Below are 11,530 nucleotides of genomic sequence, written 5' to 3' on the forward strand. Positions count from 1 at the left end.
ATGTCTAGGTCTAGGCATGCCAAGGAGATGGACAGGAATACTAGGTACTTCTACAATGTTGCATCAGCAAGAAGAAGGAACAACTGGATCGACTCTTTAGTGATAAATGGAAGGTTAATAAGGAATCATGCAAGGACCAAGGTGTTCACTAGAGACTTCTACAAAAACCTATACCACCAGGAAGCCTCGCCGACCATTAGTTTTCAGGAAGGCCTAGTAAATCGGTTAGAGTTGGAAGAAGCGCAAGCACTAGAGGTGTTACCGTCGGTGGAGGAAGTAAAGGATGAAGTCTGAGACTGTAAATCATCTAAGGTTCCGGGGAGTGATGGATATAACATGAACTTTATAAAAAGGTGCTGGGATAAGATTGGAGTGGAATTTACTAAAGCTATGTTGAGCTTCTTTGAGACAGAGAGGTTACTAGCAGAATCCAATGTTACTTGGGTGGCGCTGACCCCGAAGTTTGTGGAAGCAAAGGAGATAAAGGATCTTAGATCGATCAATATGGTTGGGTGCGTCTACAAGGTCATATCAAAACTGTTGACAAGAAGGATGAGGAGGATAATGTCAGGGTTAGTTGGAGAATCACAGAGTGCTTTTGTCAAAGGAAGGCGGATACATGATGGAGTGCTAATAGCATGCGAGACTGTACAATGGCTAAAAATGAAGAAGAAGGCATCAGCAATCATTAAACTGAACTTCCAGAAAGTCTATGACAGAGTTAAATGGAAGTTTGTTGATATTGTACTAAAAAAGATGGGATTCGGTAGAAGATGGAGGGCATGGATCACAGAGTGCATTAGATCAGCATCTATTTCCATAATGGTCAACGGGACACCCTCAAACCATTTAAGATGGAAAGGGGACTTAGGCAAGGCGACCCGTTATCACCTTTCCTATTCGTGCTGGTTGCAGATGCTTTGAACAGGATGATCGGAGAGGCGGTAAGGAATAGGAGAATTGCCCCTCTATTAGTCGTTAGAGATAATATAAAGTTATCGCACTTACAGTTTGCTGATGATACTATATTGTTCTGTCCGCCGGAGGAGGAGACAGTGAGAAATTACAAGAGACTTTTGAGGTGCTTTGAAGTGATGTCCGGATTGAGTATTAACTTTGACAAGTCCAGTTTGATACCCGTAAATTGTATCCAGGAGTGAGTTGGTCAGATGTGCCAATTATTAGGGTGCCAGGTGGTGCACGAAATTGTGATCTCCAGGCTCGAACAAATCCTGGTAATGGCTCCAAAGCTTGGTGCTCTGATCTTAATTCATAATTGTCACAACTTCGATACAACTAACCAGCAAGTGCACTGGGTCGTCCAAGTAATACCTTACGTGAGTAAGGGTCGAATCCGACGGAGATTGTTGGTATGAAGCAAGCTATGGTCACCTTGTAAATCTCAGTCAGGCAGATATAAAATGATAATGGTGTTTTCGAATATTATATAATAGAATAGGGATAGAGGTACTTATGTAAATCATAGGTAGGAATTTCAGATAAGCGAATGGAGATGGTTTTCGTTCCTCTGAACCTCTGCTTTCCTGCTATCTTCATCCAATCAGTCTTACTCCTTTCCATGGCTGGCTTTATGTGATACATCACCACTGTCAATGGCTACTTTCGGTCATCTCTCGGGAAAATGATCCAATGCCCTGTCATGGCACGGCTAATCGTCTGGAGGCATCACCCTTGTCAATGGCTTCATCTTATCCTCTCAGTGAATAATATGCTCACGCACCCTGTCATGGCACGGCTATTCATCTGTCGGTTCTCGATCATGCTGGAATAGGATTTACTATCCTTTTGCGTCTGTCACTAACGCCCTGCAATTGCGAGTTCGGAGCTCGTCACAGTCATTCAATCATTGAATCCTACTCGGAATACCACAGACAAGGTTTAGACTTTCCGGATTCTCTTGAATGCCGCCATCATTCTAGCTTACGCCACGAAGATTCTGGTTAGGAGATCTAAGAGATATTCATTCTAGCTTAATTCATGTAGAACAGAAGTGTTTGTCAGGCACGCGTTCATAAGGGAGAAGGATGATGAGCGTCACACATAATCATCACCTTCATCACGTTCTTGGGTGCGAATGGATATCTTAGAAGCGAAATAAGAAGAATTGAATAGAAAACAGTAGTACTTTGCATTAATCTTTGAGGAACAGCAGAGCTCCACACCTTAATCTATGGAGTGTAGAAACTCCACCGTGAAAATACATAAGTGAAAGGTCCAGGCATGGCCGAGATGGCCAGCCCCCAAAACGTGATCACGGGATCAAAAATATAATCCAGGATGCCTAATACAATAGTAAGAGGTCCTATTTATAATAAACTAGCTACTAGGGTTTACATGAGTAAGTATTTGATGTATAAATCCACTTCCGGGGCCCACTTGGTGTGTGTTTGGGCTGAGCTTAAGTGTTGCATGTGCAGAGGCCATTTGTGGAGTTGAACGCCAGTTTTTGTGCCAGTTTGGGCGTTCAACTCTGGTTTTGGATCCTTTTCTGGCGCTGGACGCCAGATTTGGGTAGAAAGCTGGCGTTGAACGCCGGTTTACGTCGTCAATTCTTGGCCAAAGTATGGACTATTATATATTTCTGGAAAGCCCTGGATGTCTACTTTCCAAAGCAATTGGAAACGCGCCATTTCGAGTTCTGTAGCTCCAGAAAATCCACTTTGAGTGCAGGGAGGTCAGAATCTAACAGTATCAGCAGTCCTTTTTCAACCTCTGAATCTGATTTCTGCTCAAGTCCCTCAATTTCAGCCAGAAAATACCTGAAATCACAGAAAAACACAAAAACTCATAGTAAAGTCCAGAAATGTGAATTTAACACAAAATCTATTAAAAACATCTCTAAAAGTAACTAGATTCTACTAAAAACATACTAAAAACAATGCCAAAAAGCGTATAAATTATCCGCTCATCACCAGGCAATGAGACTACCAGTGAAGTACCTGGGCATTGAGTTAGGAGCAAACCCGAGGCTAGTTAAAACATGGAAGCTAGTAATAGATAAAGTAGAGGAGAAACTTCGTTTGTGGAAAGCAAAGGTGCTTAGTAAAGCAGGGAAGTTGGTCCTTATCAAATCAGTGATAAATAGTCTGCCTACTTACTATTTGAGTTTGAATAAAATACCGGCTACAGTGGCAAAAAAACCAATTTCACTGCAAAGGAGGTTCTTTTGGGGGAAGGATGATGGAAGCCCTGGGCTGGCTCTTGTAAAGTGGGAGTTGATACAGGCACCGAAGAAACTAGGAGGGCTAGGTGTGGGAGATGCGATGATCCGCAATACTTATCTATTGTTTAAGTGGTGGTGGAGATTCTCTAAGGAGGATTGCCCATTGTGAAAGAAGGTTGTATGCTCCTGTAATAATCTGAATCCTGGACAGCTACTGTGTCTACTCAAGCTATATCGGCAAAAGGAGGCTCGTGGAGAGATATTTGTCACTTGCAAATAAAGGAACAGCATGTCAGACAAAAGATGATTGACGGACTGGCTATGGAAGTAGGTGATGGCAGATTAACCAGATTTTGGGAAGATACATAATTACAGTCGGGAAAGCTGAAAGGCTCCTTTCCGAGGCTCTACTTGATTTCAAATAACAAAGGATCCGTGATTGGGGACTGTGGGTTTTGGGATGGGATAGAGTGGGTATGGAACTTTCAGTAGAGGATGAAACTTCGCCAATGGGAAACGGACAGCTTGAACCATCTTTTAGATATCTTGCAAGCTGTGAGATTGATAGAAGTCGTATAAGATAGAGTGGTGTGAAAATTTGATAAGGAAGGCGTTTATACTACTAACACATTTGTGCAGGTTATGCAGGTACAGACGGTATGTAAAACCCGGTTAATTAATGGCTAATTAACCCATAAATGAGAATTTATTCTAGAAAGCCAAAAATGTGATTTTTATGGCTTAATATGATAGAGGAGATTGAGATGAGAATTTCGGTACCAATTTTATAGAAATCGGACCAAGATTGGACCGAACGGGCCAAACCGGACCAACCGGACCCAAAGTGGGTCCTTGGCCCAACTAAACTAAGCTAAGCTAAAACCCTAGTTTTCAGCACTCTCTCTCCTCATTTGTTACACACACACGCTGAAATGGAGTGAGGGAGGGGAAGAACACTCTCTCAAACTTCTATCTCTCACTTGATCTTCAAACCACCATAACTTTTGATCTAGAGCTCCGATTGCCGCACTGTTTGCGGCCACGCGTTCATCGCGGAGAGCTTTACAAAACCCATACAACGAATCTTGAGGTAAACCACGTTTTTTTCTTCGAAATTCCAGCCTTTGTTTTCGAGTTTCATGGGTGAAATGTTGAGATTTTGGGCTCTTTGATGTTATAGAACCCAACTCTCTTGAAGGAGAAGGTTAATCTTGTCTCCTTGGACCTTGGATGTGGTAATATTCTTAACCCTAGTGTAATTTGTTGTTCTATGATGTTTGGGTATTGAGATGTTGTGTATGGGTATGATGATTGTGGCTTAGGTTGTGTATAAGTGAATATTGGGGCTTGATTGAGACCTTAGAAAGCTTGAAAAGGGATTTTTGGTGGTAAAAATCTGTTCTTGGAGGTGTTAAGACCTAGAAGACTTGTGGACAAGTAGTTTGGAAGTGCTCCGATTGAGCTTGGGAAATCGGCTATGGTCTCGATTTCTCGTATCTAATATGTAATGTGGTAGAAAATACTTAGGCTAGAGGCCCTAAGATAGGCATTGAATTGATGATATTGTTGAATGGTTGAGATATATGATGTGATCATATATGTGATTATGAATATTGATGCCTTGATTGTGTGATATATGAGAAACTGCATGTTGTGATATATGCTTGATGAATGATTGAGGTTGAATTGGTGGGTGGTACCATGTTGATGGTGAGTATGATGATGAGTATGTATAATGATGTTTGATTGGAAATTGTATTATTAGAAATTGGGATGAGGAAGGATGTATGACATGATATTGTGTTTGTCCTTTAGCCATTTGACTGAGAAGTGTTAAAATGGTTGGATGGTGGTTTTGAGAATTTTAGTAAAGTGTTAATGTGTGAGTTGAGGATGGCTTGATATTGATTTTGGTACATTTTGATTGATTTCGAAAAAGGCGAAATTGGCATGTTTTGGTTGATTTTGAAAAGAGTTGAAAATGGTTTGTTTTGAAAATGGCACCTTGTGGTTTTGTATGAAAACATGGTTTTCAGGCATATTTTGATGGGACATAACTTGGACTACGGATCCCCGTTTTGTACCAAACTTATTTAGAAATGAAATTGGATCCGGGATGTCCATGCCGCTGGAAGAACGGGCGGAAAACGATTTAAAATGAGAAAGTTATGTCCGTCGGAAGATTGGGGGTTGAATCTGTGAATTCTGCAGCTTTTAACTTAGAAAATTTTTAGCAGAATGACCCTCCGCGCGTAGGTGCACTTGGCGCGTACACGCCGTTCTTCAAGAAAGCACCATCCACGCGTGCGCGTGGTGTGCGCGGGCGCGTCGATGCGCTGCACCAAATGCCCAGCTATTTTCCTGAGAGTTGTGCCAGTTTTGTGCCTGGGGCGCAAGAGCACCCATGCGTACGCGTGGCTAACGCGTGCGCATCGTTTGGCTATTTTTTAACCCGCGCGTCCGCGCCTATGACGCTTGCGCGTCGATGAGTTTTGTGGCCATCCACGCGTGAGCGGAGAGTGCGCGTACGCGTGGCCCTGTTTTCATCCCAAAGTTGATTTTTGAGTTTTAAAGGCCAAATTTCATACTTCTAAGCCTCCGATCTCACCACTTATGTCTTAAATCATTATGATATGCCTAGCAATGAGAAAAAGAGCCAGTGAATGTGGTAACTTGCGAGTGAAGCAAGGGAAAAATGAATGATCAATGAGGATCAAAGATGATTATGTGAGATGCGGAGGATGGCGGTGGAAGTGCTTGTTATGCCATGGTCCGAAGGGCCGTAATTGCTAATGAATTGGCTGGTTATGGATTTAACCGTGAGCCGGATGGCTGGATTATTGTCGTGCTACGGCGGAGCCATGATTATGGCTAAGTATAAATGCATATATGCTGTTGAATGAATTGTGAATCTTTGGACTTCCACCATCGGAGATGAGGGTTTCCCTGGGAGGAAGCAGTGGCTAGCCACCACGTGCTCCAGGTTGAGACTCGAAGCTCTTTTGACCCTATGTCGTAAGTGTGGCCGGGCACTGTGAAAGCCCCGAATGAGCTCGTCCCCGTAAATATTCACCAGTGAGGGTGATGGAAATGGATCATGATTATGATCAAATTTATGATGAGTATAACTCGAGTTGGGGATGCGCGACAGAGGGACAGTCCAATGGTTAGCTACCAGGACTTGTCGGGTTGGCTCTATAACCGACAGATGATGTCATCAGCCACTAGGGACATGCATTCATCATATTCATACTATATGAATTGTTTGAGATTGCCTATTTGACTGCATATTACTTGCTAATTGTCTAAATGCCTTATCTATTCCTATTTGTATATCTCTTGTTTGGTTTAGCTGTGTTTGCTACATTATACTCCTGCTGGTGGTTGGGAGGTCTGAAGGAATTGGAAAGGGAAGTGTTAGTTAGACTGAAGGATCTTTAGTCAGTTGCCACTTATGGTTTAGCCTGTTTATAAGCTTTGATATTATCTGGAGGAAGTTCTAGGATTGCCTTATGCTTTTCTCTATTATTACATGTTATATATGGGGAACTGTTACCATGCTAGGGACCTCTGGTTCTCGCCCATGCGAATTTTGTGGTTTTCAGATGCAAGACGCGAGACTTCTCGTTGAGGCATGCTGGAGACTTCCGGATTAGCGAAGATCCTTTGTTCTTGGGGATCTGTTTTGGTTTATATGTTTTGCGTAGATATTTTTATCTCCATTAAATAATACAAACTGTGATGACTCCTTCTACAGGGGATTTTTGGAGAATAGGTTCTCTGTTTTTATGTCCCTTTGGGTTTCCTTTGGTGTTTCCTTATTTTATTATATGTATATATATTGCTGTGCTCGGACCGGTTATCTTCGCAACCGGATTTTGAGTCTTGATATTCCCGTTTTTGACACTCTTTTGTATATATATAATCTCGCGTTAGCTTATCCCTGTTCGTTACGTTATCGGTCGGAGTGTTGCGCTTTTTGAGTCACGATTTTTGTTTACCCCTTTTTCCTTCAAAGGCTCCTAGTTATAAACATCATTCATACTACTATATGTACTAAATTTTTATTTTAGAGGTTGTAATACCTTGCCATCTCTAAATTATGACTTAAGCATAAGACTCTGTATGGTAGGGTGTTACACGGTAACGGAAGATATCCTTAACTATAAGTTCACAAATGGAATCTGGAAATGACTAGTGCCCTCTCGAGTAGAGTTATTTACTTGGTTTATGCTTGTAGGCTGAGTTAAGACAAAGGATCGACTGATTCGTTTGGGCATCATTGAACGAAGTAATAATGTCTGTATTATGTGTAACAAGAAAATTGAAACTGTACAATATTTGTTTGTTACGTGTGAGTACGCTTGGCAGGTGTGGTACACATGGTTTAGTTACATGGGTCGTGCATGTAGCATCCTGGGATCCATAAAGGAGCATTTTGAGAGTTGGAGGATGATGCCCTTGAGGAAAGACGCGCGAAAAATATGGTTAGTAGAGTTCTTCTCCATTATATGGAATATCTGGCTGTGTAGGAATGAGTTCATTTTTCAGAATAAGACAACAAATGTGGTGGATTGTGTTACTAGGTCGTTTTGTTGCTCTAAGGAATGATGTCAAAATAAACCATGTTATTGATGGCTATGTCAGAAATGATATAGGTGTTACTAAAGTTCAGGTTATAGCTCTTGGCTTCACTTAGTGTGTTGAGTTTGTTTCCTTTCATAAAAAAAAAAAAAGTTTAGTTTTAGACCTTAAGGATGATTTTGTATACAAAAAAGATTAGAGACGAAAATTTTTTTTGGCCTATACCTTAGAGACCAAAAATATATTTAAGTCTTATTTTTATTAATGTGGTATTATGTAATTGGATATACGTGCAAAACGATTTTATACTGATAGTATATCAAAATTAAATTCTATAAATATTTGATGACTAATTTTTAGCATTAATGTATTATACGGTTGATGTTGATGCCCAAAGCTAAATAATTCTAGTGCAAGCGGTTATAAATGATTAAATTTCAAGCATTTCCTTCAAATTACATTTATTGAGAATTAACCATTGCTTATTAGGTTTATTGACAGTACAAAAATATGATAGAGCACAAGCAGCAGTGTACAATTGTACATCTTGAGCATGCTTGTCTTATTTAATTAAGCATTTGCAATGGTTAAACATTTTATTTGCTCATAATAATGTCTTGTATGTTTAAACATTATTATTGTTTGTATATACACATGCATTGACCCTCGTTGCAATGAGGAAGTCCTCCGCAGCTAGGTAGAATACGGTAGCACTCATAATCATTGTGGCATATCTTTGATTTTGATGACTCTCTCTCACTTGTTTCTGTCCTTATTGAGAGAACACCAAATCCTGTTTATATATCAATTCAATCTAGTTAAAAATATGTATTGAAAAATAAAAAAACATTGGATGAAAAATAAAATAAATTTAATTACCATTATTGGTAGCCATTAGACTGAGCATGACCACTACAAAGGTAAATATGATTGAAACCTTCGCCATATCTTCTTCTGTGTGTTGTGTACGTCCTATATATGAAGAATGTAGATTTTCAAATAACTCTTATGGTACGTATTAAGTATTAAATGACAAATAATGAAATTTTAAAACTTACAACAAGAAGTTAAGGATATTTAGAATGATAACCATTTTTATTATTTTATTTTTTTTAAATTTGATAAATTTGATCAAAATTGAACTTTACTCAGAATTAACCTTCTTATATTAATAGTTCTATTTAAATTAATTTGAGTTGACTTAAGTTAAACAACATCATTTACTCTTTTGAATAAATTAAATAAAGCAATTCATTTTTTATGTTAAATTCGATATTTATATATAAAATTGAAAAACTGTCACCCGGCCCGGCCCCTACGTACCTCTGTAAAGAAAATAATTCAATGTACAAAAAGAAAACACTTATAATTATTGTTTAAAAGAACCTGTTAACTTTTTTTACATCCTAGAATAAAAAAAGTTCAACTATTCTTTCCCCAAATTAAAGTTAACCATTTCTTTTGGTTGCATCGATTTGGAAACACATTTTAATTTGTAGAACCACAGGAAATACCTCCACAGTGTCATAAATTTTCTGGAATGCATTAAATGTAGAAAAAAAAATTCTATCAAAATCAGTGTTCTGGAAATCGAACTGAGAATCAGAAACCTGTCAAGTAGGGCTGGAAGTGAGTCAAGCCAGCTCATGAGCCAGCTCATGAGCCAGCTCGAGCTCGACTCGTTAACAGCTCGATAAGCTAAGCTCGTGAGCTGGTGAGCCAAGCTTGAGCCTGAAATTGAGCTCATAAATTAAATGAGCCGAGCTTGAGCTTGGATAAGCTCAGCTCATTAGCTCGTGAGCTGGCTCGATTATATATATATATATTATAACAATCTTAATTATTTAATATTTATTTTTTACATATAATTTTAATATAGGACATAAATAAAAAAATTATAATTTATTGATAGATAAACAATATATAAAATTGATCTTTTCAAATATTTTTAAAAATATATAAGTTATAATTTATTGATATAAAATTATAGATTATGTATTTATGTTTCTCTAATTTGAGCCAGCTCGTGAGCTCGAGCCAACTCGTGAGCTTTTGGTGAGCCGAGCTTGAGCTTAAGAAATAAGCTCGATAGTTAATGAGCCGAGCCGTGAGCCAAGCTCAATTTTCGTGAGCCGAGCTTGAGTTTGGTCTAGCTCGGCTCAGCTCGGCTCACTTCCAGCCCTACTGTCAAGGAATCAGTTTAGTTAAGGATAAAAATCGGTTAACAATGAACATGCCAAAAGATTAAAAAAAAACTAGTCAAATCGATACGATTTTTACTAGTTTAATTTGATATCTATTCAGTTTTCAAAACTTTGATCAAAATTAATCGTTTATGGTTTTATGATGTTATTAAAACGGTTCATTTTATATTAGAATCAAAATATGAAATTAATTATCTGAATTTAGCTAACTTGTAGTTGTACCCATATATGTTTATATTACAAATTAAAAAAGTTTGTATTGAAACAAATTAAAGAAATAAAGACAAGGAATAAACAAATTAAATTAAAGAAATAAACAAAGATAAATGAAAATGAAAATGAAAATAAAGAAGACATCAAGTAAAAAATAGAAATGAATGGAAGTATAAACATGACTGAAGTTATGCTATTTAATCTCGGATGATTTCAATCTCAAACTGGAAGAGTCAAGAGACTAGGGAAAAGAGAAGAAAAAGGTAATTAAGTGAGGTATATCCATCCTCACCTCACAGAACAAAGAGAGAAATATTGAAATTGAGAGAAAATAATAATATGTTTTCTATACTGATTTGTTTGTGAATTCACTCTTGGTGTTTTGTTCTTTTGGACTATGGGCTTTATATAGAACTTTTGGGTGCGTTTGTTTATAAAGACAAGACATTGAGATAGGGATACAGAGATATAAAATTGTATTTGATAGAGGAGATATGGATAAAGATAATGTGTCTAGAGACACTGAATTAATATATTTTGTAGAAAGAACACGAAAACACTAACAAGAGACACAAATTTTTTTTATTATTCTTATTAATTTTTTATAATTATATTTTTTATTATTATATTTTTCATCTCAAATTTTTAAAATAAAAAAAATGAGAATAAATTAGATTTTTATAATTTGTTCTAATTTATCATCAAATAGAACACAAGAATACAAAATTTTGTATCTCAATTATTTATGTCTTATTCTCAGTATCTTGTCTTATTCTGTTCTAAAAAATAAACGTAACCTTGAAGATCACATTTTGAATTAAATATTGAAATAAATCTGCATAATTAATACCCCTAATTTTATACAGAATTTATGAAAAAGGAGATATGTATTTTAGCAAAAGTTTCCCATTTTATTTTGTTTTGAGATCATTTATTTATTTCTTTCTATTAAGACAAACATATTTGATTTTTTTTTTCTAGCAAGGGACTAAAGGAAATTAGTTTTTTTACTCTTTCAAATAACCTTTTTCTTTTTGTTTTATTTGTTATCCTTTTCTATTTTTTTTATTTCTTATTGTATCTTGGGACTAAATATGGTGTTCACACACAGTAAAGATATTTTCTTGAATAGATTAAAGCAAGGGCAAAATGATCGATTTGGATAGGGCTATATTTTGGGTTAAATCATAATAGATAAAAAAATTTCATACTATTTTATTAAAACCAGCATCTTTTAGTAGAAGAATCGATTCTCTTAGTAAAAGAATCTATTCTCATACGTAGTTTGTGTTTATTTGATAACATTTTAAACTAATTCATAATTAGGATAGATTACTAGATTTTT

At 37.2% G+C, this 11,530-nt stretch overlaps 1 long non-coding RNA gene across 1 annotated transcript; it reads right to left on the reverse strand.

The window, feature by feature from the left end:
- Positions 1 to 8,188: 8,188 nt before the first annotated feature.
- On the reverse strand, positions 8,189 to 10,555 carry LOC112723796 (uncharacterized). The gene is made up of 3 exons (XR_003163168.3): positions 10,478 to 10,555; positions 8,648 to 8,740; positions 8,189 to 8,561 (listed from the first exon to the last, which is right to left on the reverse strand). It is a non-coding gene; the product is annotated as an uncharacterized lncRNA (long non-coding RNA).
- Positions 10,556 to 11,530: the final 975 nt, after the last annotated feature.

Source organism: Arachis hypogaea, chromosome 11 (genome assembly GCF_003086295.3).
Source record: "Arachis hypogaea cultivar Tifrunner chromosome 11, arahy.Tifrunner.gnm2.J5K5, whole genome shotgun sequence".
NCBI classification, from domain to species: Eukaryota; Viridiplantae; Streptophyta; class Magnoliopsida; order Fabales; family Fabaceae; genus Arachis; species Arachis hypogaea.